The following is a 12,598-nucleotide window of genomic DNA, read 5'->3' on the forward strand; positions in this document are numbered from 1 at the left end:
GGAAATAGCTTTGTCCTTTGACCTCCTCCTTTAAACTTTTATTTCCGGGTCGGAAAAGTTCTTAAAGGAAAATGTAGAATGCCTCGCGAGCTTAGCCATTTAAGAAGGCCCTGAAATGTAAGCCTGAGGAAAGTTTAGGGAGCTTAGCCAGCTGTGTGGACAGTGAAATGCTGAGTTCATAACACCCTTTATTGAGCGTCTGCTATGTGCCGAGCCGTCAAAATATTGGAACAGAAGAGTCTTTGCTGTAGGGAGTTTACATTCTACTGGAGAGAGAACTAAAATGAGCTCGCACATAAATAGTGTGGTGAGCTATAAGGTAATATATGGTATGGAAAAAATAGAACAGGTTAAAAGAAGATGAGGAGAGGCTAGAGGGGGAGGTTGCAACTTTTAGATAGGATTTTCAGAGTAGCCTTCTTTTAAAAAGTTACATTGAGCAAAGATTTGAAGGGGGTAATAGGGTGAAATATGCAGTTTTCTGGGGTAAGCGCTGCTAACCTGGGAAAAGCTGAATATTTAGGAGAAAAGCTGTCCAGGAAAAGGAAACATAACAACAACAAGCCTCCTTAGTAGCAAGGCTGGCATGTTCGAGAAACACCATCAAGGCCAGGAGTCATATGATAAAGGAGGAGAGTTAAGGTGGGAGGGGACAGGAATGACAGATTGTGAGGATTTGGCTTTTATGTAAGATGAGATCCAGATCTCTTGGAGGATTTTGAGAAAAAGAATGACATTATTTGACTTATATTTTAAAAGCATCACTGAGACTCTTCTTTGAAGAATAGACTTTAGGGAAAGGAAAGTGGAAGGAGGGGAGAAAGGCCAGTGGCTTGAACCAGAATAGCTTTAATGGATGTGGTGAGAAGTGATCAGATTCTTTTGGAAGGTAGAATTCAATGAAGGGCATGAGAGAAAGAGAACAGTCAAGGATGACTCCAAGACTTTTGAACTGAGTGGCCGGAAGGTTGAAGCTACCATCAGTTGAGATGGGAGAGTCTTCAGGTGGAACAAATTTGAAGGGTAAGATCAAGATTTCAGTTCTGGAAATACTAAGTTTGAGACTCTTAGTCAACTGATTGTTATTGTCAAGTAGTCAGTTGGGATGTATGATTCCACACCAGGAGAGAAAGGTGTGGCCAGAGATCAAAACTGGGGAGTTGTCTATGTTTTAAACCGTTATAGTGAGTGTAGATAGAGAACTGAAAAAGAGAAGAGGACCAAGGACTGAGCCCTGGAGCAGTCTCACAGGAAGAGCTGGAGAGAAAAGGAGGACCCAGTAAAGGAGAATAAAAAGGGAAAATCAAGAGAGTGTCATGGAAGCCAAGTGAAGAAAATGTTTCCCCAATGGTTGAATTTTGCTATATTCCTTAATTTAACTTTAATTCCTTAATTTAATTTTGTCTCTGTCCTAACAGACAAAAGAATTCATTTTGCTTTCCTGTTACGAGTCAATTTTCCAGAAACTACCATAATTTCAAATGAAGTTTCAATATTAACATAGAGTGTTTTGATAATCCAATACGGTGGTACCATACTGCATTTTTTTACCCATTGAAGTTCCTTTAAACAGGATATTAAAAACATCAAGGGGGCCGTCCCGGTGGCACGGCAGTTAAGTTCGCACTTTCTGCTTCAGTGGTCCAGGGTTCGCTGGTTCGGATCCCAGGTGGGGCCATGGCATCGCCTTGCACGCCATGCTGTGGTAGGCCTCCCACATATAAAAAGTAGAGGAAGATGGGCATGGATGTTAGCTCAGGGCCAGCCTTCCTCGGCAAAAAGAGGAGGATTCATAGCAGTTAGCTCAGAGCTAATCTTCCTCAAAAAAAAAAAAAAAAAAAATCAAAGCTGCATCTTCCAGAATACAAGCCTTGTGAAAACCTGCTGTCAAACTGCAAGTCCAAAATTGTGACTAGAAAACTAAAACTATCATGTCTGGGTTTGAATTGTATAATCCAGTAGAAAGGAAAAAATCATGTTGAGCTTAAAAATCACTGACATATGGGTTTGGCTGCAATAAATCATAAAATTTTGTGTAGTTTATTTAAAGAGGAATAATCAGATCAAAAATAAGGAGGAAGAGGAGGGGAAGCAGGAAGAGGCAAACCAACCTTTATCTAAAAAATGTTCACAATAGCCAAGACATGGAAGCAATCCAAGTGCCCATTGACTGATGATTGGATAAAGAAGATGTGGTGTATATACACAATGGAATACTACTCAGCCAGAAAAAAAGATAAATTCATTCCATTTGCCACAACATGTATGGACCTGGAGGGAATTATGCTAAGTGAAATAAGCCAGACTGAGAAAGACAAACACCAAATGATCTCACTCACATGTGGAAGATAAACAAACACACAGAACAGTTCAGTAGTTACCAGAGGACAGAGTGTGGGGGTGGCCACGGAGGGTGAAAGGAAGCACTTAAATAGGGATGGACAAGAAATAATGTACAACTGAAACTTCACAATGATGTAAACTATTATGAATTCAATAAAAAAAAAAAGAATGTAGACTAGGGCTGGCTCAGTGGTGCAGTGGTGTAGTGGTTAAGTTCGCATGCTCTGCTTTGGTGGCCCAGAGTTTGTGGGTGTGGATCCCGGACCTGCCCACTGCTTATCAAGCCATGCTTTGGCAGTGTCTTACAAATAAAAATAGAAAAATAAATAAAAATAACATCCATGCCCATATTCCTCTATTGTATTTGGGATGCCTGCCACAGCGTGGCTTGAGAAATGGTGCATAGGTCACAGCATGTCTTGACTAGCAGTGTGTGGGTCCGCACCTGGGATCTGAACTGGTGAACCCCAGGTCACAGAAGCAGAGCATGAGAACTTAATTGCTGCACCACCAGGCTGGCCCCCAGTGGGCTCTATGTTTAGATCTGTGTTCAGATCTTGACTCTGTCACTTAGATGCTGTAAAATCTGAATTAAATCACATAATGTCTGTGAGTATCAATTTCTTTATCGGTAAACTGGGGCTAATTATACTGCCACATAGGTTGCTGAGATAATGTATATTAAAGAAACACACCCAATAAATACTAACTAGCTATTTTTATATTTCTAGGTGTAAAAGACTATGGTTGACCTCATGGAGAAAAAAAAGTCATGTTTGCCCTCAAGTAGCTTACAGTTTAGAAGAAGATAAAGCACAATTCTGGTGTAAGTATTGAATAGTGGTTGGTGTAAAGAGCTCCTTAGCTTGAGGTCCATTTCAGTCGTTTACTTTCTAACTAATTGTTTCGTTGTCCATTATTTTCAGGCCCATTCCCAATAGAGTATAAGTTATTTTAAAAGAAAACTCTTATTTTTAATATTTAATAAATTTTTTTGCTTATTTGTTTTACTTCTGACATTTGGGATACCCTGGAACACAACTCTTGGACACCATGTAAGTTCAAGGATCCAGACAAGTACATGACCAAAATTCTGTTCAGAAAATTTGATCTATTATTTTATTATAATATGACTTAAGCTCTTTATATCACAGAAGCCATTCCAAAGGCACAAAGTAGTAATCCATTTCATGAAAATAAGGGATACCAGTTTGGGAGTTGAAAGATTTTTTTATTTATAATGTCATATAACCCTTTGACAAATGCAAAGTAAATTAATGCTTTCTGAAGTAGAATTATGCCATAGAGTTTTTTGGTAAGAACTGTTAAAGAAAAGCCAAAATGGAGGCCACAGTTTGAATATACCTCTAAACCAAACAATCACAGTCACTTAACCAAAAAACTGTCGTGATTTCCCCAAAATACTGAATCTGACCTAAAAGAAAATTTAAACTTTCTTCAGGTCAGTTTGACTTTATAGCTTCCTAGCCAATCAGCTACACACAATTAAGCTTACACAGTGCTACCACCCCAAAAAGACTAAGTTTCTAGTAACCAATCACAATTTTAAAAAATGTGCTCCCTCGTCCATGCCATGTACATTGAGCTGTACCTGCTAAAAGCTGAACTTCTAACCGCTTTCAGCTTGAAGTCTCCCTGTTTGTGAAGTTTGTTCTTGCTCAATAAAATGTTCATATCAAGTAAAGCTCTCTGAATTTTCTTTTGACAGAACAACAGAACTATTACAGAGCTAGCCTCTCATCTGTGGATGTTTCATTGGTACCCAAGAGTTGTTTTTGGCACTTAAACTACTTATCCAAAGGGATTTTGAGAATTACATTTTTGTTTATTCTATACTTTAAGTTATCTTAGCGACTAGTGAGGTTTGTTTCCCAAGCTTTACTGACCCAGGAAGTCAGTTGAGAAGTTTTTACAGGGATTCATAGTGTCACTAGGACTCTCATGATGTCAGGTCTCCTTCAAAAGAAGTTAAAGTCAACAAGAGTAGAATTAATACAATTTTGTGAGGAGGTATTCGAGCCACACCCCACCTACCCAAAACTGAATTAGAGGGACTCAAATACAAAGACTTCTCAGATATTAAAAATCTGGAGAGTAATCCTATGGTGAATACTATCATCTCTATATACTCCACACTATGAAATAGATATAATGCATATGCTGGCCTTTCTAGAAACCAGAAATATGTGTCTTCTCTGGTCATACACATTTCTGATTCTTACCTGACCAGGGAAAGCATCACCAAAATCAGATTGCAGTTTCACTAAAATATCGTCTCCTAAAATGATTTCTGGTTGTTTGAGTTCATCAAAGGAGCTTTTATTTATATCTTTGGAATGTATACGGTGCCTCTGGCTGGTGTTTCTGACTATGGGGCAACCATAAATATGATTTAAATATAGGTCTGGAATGGCTTTTGTGTGTCTAAGTATTTATTCTGTTGATTCATTCATTCAGCAAATATTTATTGTTAGACTTTGTACCAGATCTCTGGCTATGGCAGTCAAAAAGAAACCACGCCCTGCCCTGGAAGCACTTAGGGAGAGACCGACAAGCAAAAAAGCAAATCCAAAAGGTGTGAGAGGTTCTATGGCTGCTACCTTGTTGTATAATCAAGACCAAATTTAGAATGGCATCTTCTCATGTCTTCTTCAAAGAGCCAGGTTAGGTATACTTGTAAGTCCTTTCTTGGTAGCCCAGAATATATTTTCCGTCGAAATTAACCCATGCGTAGTTTGTAGATCATCCAGACCAGAGACACGAATATTTACTTGTTTGTTTTCAGCCAATACTGTTTATCTTTTCCTCATATTTATGTCTTAATTTTTCATAATCAGAAAGAATTACTATGTGAAATAAAATATTCTCTACTATATCATTTCACAAACATAGAATATAGCAAATATTCTGTACAATTATCAGAGACGCAATATTTAAAATGAAAGGTAATGGAGCATAGTCTTTAGCTTAGACTAGCAGTTCTCAAACTTTTTGTCTCAGAACCCCTGTACACTCTTAAAAATTGTTGAGGACCCCAAAGAACTTTTGTTTATGTGGGTTATCTCTATCAATATTTACCATGTAGAGATTAAAACTGAGAAAAATTAAATATGTATTTAATTATTTAAAATAATGATAAACCCATTATATGATAACATACACACGTTAAAAAAATGACTGTATTTTGCAAAACAAAAAAATTAGGGAGAAGAGTGGCATATTTTACATGCTTTGCAAATCTCTTTTATGTCTAGCTTCATAGATTTATAGCTACTATATATAGATTTATAACTAGTTCTGCATTTAACCTGTGTGACAGACCATTTTGGTTGAAGTATATGAAGAAAATTTGGCTTCAAACAGGTATGTGGTTGGAAAAGGGAGGAGTATTTAAGACCTTTTTCAGCTAACTATGGCTATTCTTCTTTGATATTACACCAAAATTTGAGAAGTTGTAAGTTTCTTAAAGGTTAGTTGCAATTTATAATTTGAAATCATATCAATAAACTGTTCCTATTCTTATTACATTAAATCTGTTGGTCTCTGGGCCGGCCCAGTGGCGCAGCGGTTAAGTTCGCACGTTCTGCTTTGGTGGTGGGGGATTCGCCAGCCCGGATCCCAGTTGCGGACATGGCACTGTGTGGCAAGCCATGCTGTGGTAGGCGTCCCACATATAAAGCAGAGGAAGATGGGCATGGATGTTAGCTCAGGGCCAGTCTTCCTCAGCAAAAAGAGGAGGATTGGCAGCAGATGTTGGCTCAGGACTAATCTTCCTAAAAAAAAAAAAAAAACTCTGGTCTCTCTTGCATTTTGAATGGATCTTTTACTCTTGCGTGATTTTGTAACATCGTGCATTCATTGATTGTTTTGGAAAATATTGGTTCACTGAATTATGTGTATCTTCTAAAAGTTGACGCATTTCATTACACAGTATCAAAAATTAACATTTGTTAAAATCACTACTAATCTTAGCAGAAAAGTCTTCAAGTACTGGTAAGCTGACAAGCTTACAGTGGTGCATAGAAGTTTTCCAAAATTCTGATTTTCACTTAAATAGGGGCTTCCCGAGCTCTAGATCACTGATGGCAGTGCCCATAATGCAGTGCAGGATGTGGAAGCAGGGGTTTAGAGGAGTTGTGGATGGTGAGGGCCTCTTGTTTATGTACACTTCCGAGGGCCATTTCTCAGGCTATGCCATCTCCCTTACCTTCTTTCATCTGTGGACCCATGAAGATTGGCTTACTTTTCCATTGCCACCAGTAGTTGGCAAGAGCAACCTTATCATAAACCCTGAGTATATCCTGGGAGACTACTTAGAGAGGCAGTCTGAGGGGTGCTTTGTGGGGGTCCTTCTACCCTATTCATTTGTGCAGGATGCAAGCCACCATCTCACCATATGATGAATCCTAAGGCAGTGTCTTGGGAGAGCCAAAGTTTATACTGTTTGTTGCTTCTGACTAAGGTTTTTCTTCTTTTCGAACCTGCTTTGGAAAAGAATGTGTTCTGATAGCCTCTCCTCTTCTCTTTGAGGCAATCAACAAACCTTTTCAATTTTTCTGAACTTTCCTTTTTTTTTTCCTATAGCAACCTAATGAAATAGAAATAAAGGCTCCTTATCCTTTATCCCTTTACACCCTAATAAGGATGATGAGGTCCTGTATAATGTTGGTCTTTGGCTCCACAAAAATCGAAAGAAAGCTAAGCTTCATTTAGGGGGAATAATAAAAGTCAGTAGCTTTCCTGAAATTTCCATCCCAAGAGCCAGGAGGGCCTCTGGGAGAAAGAGAGATAAGGAGATGGAAGAACAGTCTGAGGAACTGAAGGTGTGTTTATGAGATCAGCATTAACAGTAATGATATGGGCAGAAACTGCAGAATTGGATTGCACTCTTATCCTCTTTTTTCCCTATGTCACTCCTACTTACCAGATTGATGCTTGGGTAAAAAGTGGAGATTAGGGATAAAGGATCCCTCAGTAAGTGATCAGTTTCCAAAAGTTTCCACCATGTTATAGTAGACTCCGGTGAGATTTTGTTGATTTAGTTTCCCTACAATTGTCCTTTCTTTTTTCTAAAGCCTAGAGTTCCGGATACAGATTAGTATATTCCAAAATTTGCCTTAGTCAAAGGCACTATTTCTATGACAGAGCCATGCTAGGAAGTTCCAGTGTTCTCCAGAGATCACTAGATGCTAGAACATCTTGTATTTGCTAAAACCTTGCAAAAGGTTACAGAGCTACTTGAAGTATGATCCATGGACCAGCAGCAATGACATCATGTGGAAGCTTGAGAGAAATGCAGAATCTTGGGGTCTACCTGCAGACCAACTGAAAGATCTCCAGGGTTCACAAACACGTTAAAGTTTGAGAAACACTGCTGAAGATGATGTGTGACATCCCTCACCCCTATTAATATCTATCGATCAATCAGAGGCCTTGTTTCAGGCAAAAAATTTATAGTTGCTTTATAACAATATTTTGTTATTGTTAAAAACAGTATTTTGTTATTTTAAAAATAATCATATTGCTTGAAGGGAAGACAGACTGGTGAGAACTATTGTGGAAAATTAATATATTTGTTTTATTTTCTTAGTCCCTGCACAGACTTGGGATGAGATTTAACAGATCCCTTATCTGACTGGTAGGCAACATATCAATCCAGAGACCTATGAGTATACCTTGTCAGGACAAAATTGTTTTACTTTTCTTACAGGCAACTATCAACGAAAGTGATTCTCAAAGTGTAATACCAGGACCAACAGTATCTACATCACCTGGGAACTTGTTAGAAGTGCAGATGCCTAGGCTAGCCCAGACCCTCTGAATCAGAGGCCCTGGGGGTGAGACTCAGAAATCTGTGCTTTATGAAGCTCTCCAGGGCCGGCCCAGTGGCGCAGTGGTTAAGTTCACAAGGTCCGCTTCTCTGCGACCTGGGGTTCGCCGGTTTGGATCCCAGCTGCGGACATGGCACTGCTTGGCACACCATGCTGTGGTAGGTGTCCCACATATAAAGTAGAGGAAGGTGGACATGGATGTTAGCTCAGGGCCAGGCTTCCTCAGCAAAAAAGAGGAGGACTGGCAGTAGTTAGCTCAGGGCTAATCTTCCTCAAAAAAAAAAAAACCAAACAAACAAAACATCTTAAAAAAAGAAGTCCTCCATGTGATCCTGATGCACGTGAATGAGTTGGAGACCCACTGGCCTTGATGCATTATTATCTTCTGATGCATACAAGCAGACCATTTAAGGTTTTGTTTTTCTAGTGTCTATGGTAAGCTTCCGTAACTGGGAACCAAATCAGCCTCTTCTAGTGTCTTCATATAGGAATATCTAGGTACCCACACTAGGTGATACTAAAAGAACTATTATATCAAAATGTTCTCATGGATATACAAAAAAAGTACTCTAGCAATTATGGTAGAACTTTATTGATACAGTCATCATCTTTAGGTAAATAAAAGAGAGATTAATGACTGGCTACAAAGTCACGTTTACTTTTTGCTAAAGTTAGTTAAGAATCTGACCCTGTGGTGTGCCCAGGTGACTCTTGGACACTCAATTCATTTTTATTACTGCTCACATTAATATTTTGACACCAGTTAGCTTCATTGCCCAGAAATGGCTGATTTTTGAACTTCAGCAGTAAGACATTAAATTCTCTTTCTGCTAAATGCAATGTGGTATATGGATTGAATCCTGGAACAGAAAAAAGACACCAGTGGAAAGCAAATGAAATCTGAATAAAGCCCAAGGTTTAATTGATATTAATGTAAAATGTTTTTTAGGTACTTATTGTAATATAAAATGTTAACATTAGGGGAAACTGGGTGAGAGTACATAGGAACTCTCTGTATTATTTTTGCAGCATTTACGTAAATCTAAAATTATTCCAAAATAAAAAATGTCTTAAAAAAAAATCTCTGCCTGACCCTTCACTTAACGAAGCCACTGAAGTATTTTCAGGTAAAAGGAATTAAAGAATTCTCTACACCAACTCAGGCTGCTCATTTGTAGGTAGACCAACATTGTTTAATTTGTTTTGTTGGGGTGACAGCAAAGCTACTAACAGTCGCAAAACGCATTTGCTAGATATATAGGACAGGCAGTTAAAGCAGGAAAGGTGCTTCCTTTATTCTCCATTCCTTGAACTTATATGTATGTAGTTTCCACTTGAGTACTTTGCACTTGGTGATATGTTGTTTTAATAATAATTCTCAAATCATTTCATGGATGACTGTTCCCATCCACCCCCGCCCTCCTCCAGAGCACTTAATGCAGGATGCTGCAGGAAGTAGGCATTCAGAGCTCACATTTCTCTGACTAACTGACTGACTCAATGTGCTACCTGTAATTATATTTTAAAATTTAATCAGGGCAGTTCTAGGAACTCAAGGGGATAAAGTCAAAATCAACTATTCAAGTTAGGTTTGCATAAATGGTCTAGAGTGAATAGACTTCATCAAACTTGTCAAAATGCAGAATTTGTCAGTGAAAACCAGAATATCAAAAATTTAAATCATCTATATGAAATACACTCAAGACTGAAGGTGAATAGTTCATGGTGAAGTTAACATTTCTAAAATAAATTTTGAGCTAAACAGAAAGTTACCATTCTTACTTCTTTCATGCTTTTTGTTTTATTGGTTTTTGTTTTTTAAGGTAACGAGGGATCACAATATTATCTTGCTCTGGCTGTTGCTACATGCTGAGAAATTCTGAAAAAGGCCTATAATAGAAGGAACCATTTATCTCTCCAATCTTCCTTGGTAGTATCTATGTAAACTAAAGCCGAAGCTATATAAAATTACCAAGAATTATGATACATCCAACAATAGAGCTTCCCAAAGTGTTTCCAATATATCATCTCAGTCCTTCTAAAATTTCTGTAAATACATGCAAGGCAGGCATTATCACCATTTTTCCAGTGAGAAAATGGAAATTCAAAGAGATTAAAAACAGCACCTAGATTAAACTACAAATTAGTCTGTTGCTCTTTCAAGTAATCATGTGTTGTGCCCTTAGATCCATATTACATAGAGTGAATTAAGTGAAAACGACCCATACATCTGCGTATAACTCATTTTCTGTTCTCACCTCTTCAGTGTGTATTCAGGAACAAAGCACTTGATGAAGTGCAAGGTAGATCCTTTAAAAGAGACAGATGCATGAAGTTTGGAGCAGTGGATGTAAGAGCAATATTTGGTTTTCATTTAACTATTTCAATCCATGTTTTCTGTTGTGGAGATGGTAGAGCTTGATACCATCTTGGCAAAATGAATTTAAGGCAAAAAATATATTTGATGTACCATTTGCCAGATCTATAATTAAACTAGGGAGCCTTATTTGGTTAATACAATTACAAAATAATTGGTCAGAGGCCAGGAGAATTGTTGATTTTTCTTCCAGGTTTCTTTCTTAGGAATAAAGTAGTTTCAAACACCTGAATAAGATTTTACATTCAAACCATTTATAGGGAGGTTTAATATTTGAGCTGCTAAAAAGAAGTTTACCATTTGAACTGTTAGGAGAGTGTTAAAGGACTCCAACAGTTAAAGGATGAATAGAGGAGGATGAATTGGCAAAAGAGACTGAGAAAAAATAGTAGAAAGAACACAAGGAGTATCTGGTGGAATATAATCCTATAGAAGAGAGTGTTTCATAAAAGAGAGAGTCATCAACATGTTCATGTTGAATGCTGCTGAGAGATCAGATAAGCTGAGGACTAAATTGTCCATTGGATTTAACAACCTAGAGGCCATTGGTGACCTTAGATGTGTAAGTTTCACTTTGGGGAAACAGAGGGAGTTTCTGTCTCTTTCGTGTAGTAGAGGTGACAGGGTGAAATTTTAGCTAAATTGAACACAAGAGTATTCATTATTACTGCTTCACCATCATCTGTAGAAGCCTTTAGATTCCAAATTCCATTTGATGTGACATTTTCCAAGATAACATATCTCTCTCACCCTCCAAGGCATCCTCACCTATTGTTTCAAACATGCTGAAATAGCGCACTTGTCTTCTGTGGTCAGTAATCTCATTTTGCTCATTAATGCACATCTCATCAAAAGCTAAACCCTAAGAGATTAGGGAGGAGGAAAAGGAATTTCAGTGATTTCAGTAGTCTTAAGGTTTGATCCCCTGGACTTTAGGGCCAGTGCTTATTTTCATGACTACCAAAAAATACAGTGTCCTTAGTCAACTTGTAATAAACAAAACTACAGAAATAAGTTTGCATTTCCAAGCATCTTCCCATATAAACAAAGTGACAATTTGGGAACTCCTGAAAAGCTTGTAACATATGTCATTATATAACTTATACTGAGTGACCAGCATACTTAAAAAACCAGGAAAACCGGTTTCACCTAGACTTACAGACTTAGGTGAGTAGATAAGTTATTTGGAATTCCTTTAACAAAAGTCAGTTTCAGAGTAAATGAGTTGGGACTCTGATCCATGACTGATTACTAAACCTTGTGACTCTGATCCCAGGAAATAAGACTGACTGAAAATATAAATACTGACTCATGAATTAACTAGATTCATTAATTAGATCTAGTTCTCCATGCTAAGTAGGGCAAAACTGTTTTCCACAAAATTCAAGATTTTTTAACTCTGGCCTTCCTCCCAAACTAAAAGGCAGTCCCCTTCCTCTCTCAGCTACCTCAAATTAAGTAAGTTCTTTGTACTCATATTTGATTATTTCCCAGTCACTAAGCTCTTGTGTGAGAAAGTATGTTCAAGTGTCCCTGGGTGTAAATGGGTTTGTGTTTATTGTATTTCTCCCCTTCATTTATCAGTTCCTTAAAGGTCATTCTCTGTGGCAGTGGTTTTGAGTTGTTTCTTATGTCCTCAGAATTACTTCACCAAAGATCCTGAATCGTACCATGATGGAAACAAATAAACTCGTGTTTACATGCATTCTGTTATTATACTTCTCACTTACTGTATTATTTTAATGACCAAAAAATTGTAGCAATGTGGTAGGGAGTACATTTCATTGCAATAATAATGGCAGGTAACATTTATTTAGCATTTTGTACGTGCCAAGCAATGTTTTAAGTGCTTAATATCTATGACTCGTTTAATCCTCTTAACAATCCAATGCATTAGGTACTATGATAGGCCTCATTTTTGTAGATTAGGTATCTGATGCACAGAGAGGTTAAATATCCTGCTCAGAGTCACCTGATCAGAGCCAGGATCCACATCCTGGCAATCTGGCTCCTGCACCCACATTAG

At 37.9% G+C, this 12,598-nt stretch overlaps 1 protein-coding gene across 5 annotated transcripts in view; it reads left to right on the forward strand.

Moving 5' to 3' along the window:
- The first annotated feature begins 179 nt into the window (after positions 1–179).
- The window catches only part of UOX (urate oxidase), a 94,174-nt gene continuing 81,755 nt past the window's right edge, over positions 180–12,598 (forward strand). For 2 of the 5 annotated variants that reach the window (XM_070268771.1, XM_070268768.1), the window contains exons 1-3: positions 180–319; positions 894–1,023; positions 3,075–3,169. The gene's annotated coding sequence lies outside the window, so the exon portion shown is untranslated. Of the gene's footprint in view, positions 320–716; positions 1,024–3,074; positions 3,170–12,598 lie in introns of those variants that run through there. The other 3 variants (XM_070268769.1, XM_070268774.1, XM_070268773.1) reach the window with 3 other exon arrangements.

Source organism: Equus caballus, chromosome 5 (genome assembly GCF_041296265.1).
Source record: "Equus caballus isolate H_3958 breed thoroughbred chromosome 5, TB-T2T, whole genome shotgun sequence".
In the NCBI taxonomy this organism is placed as follows: domain Eukaryota; kingdom Metazoa; phylum Chordata; class Mammalia; order Perissodactyla; family Equidae; genus Equus; species Equus caballus.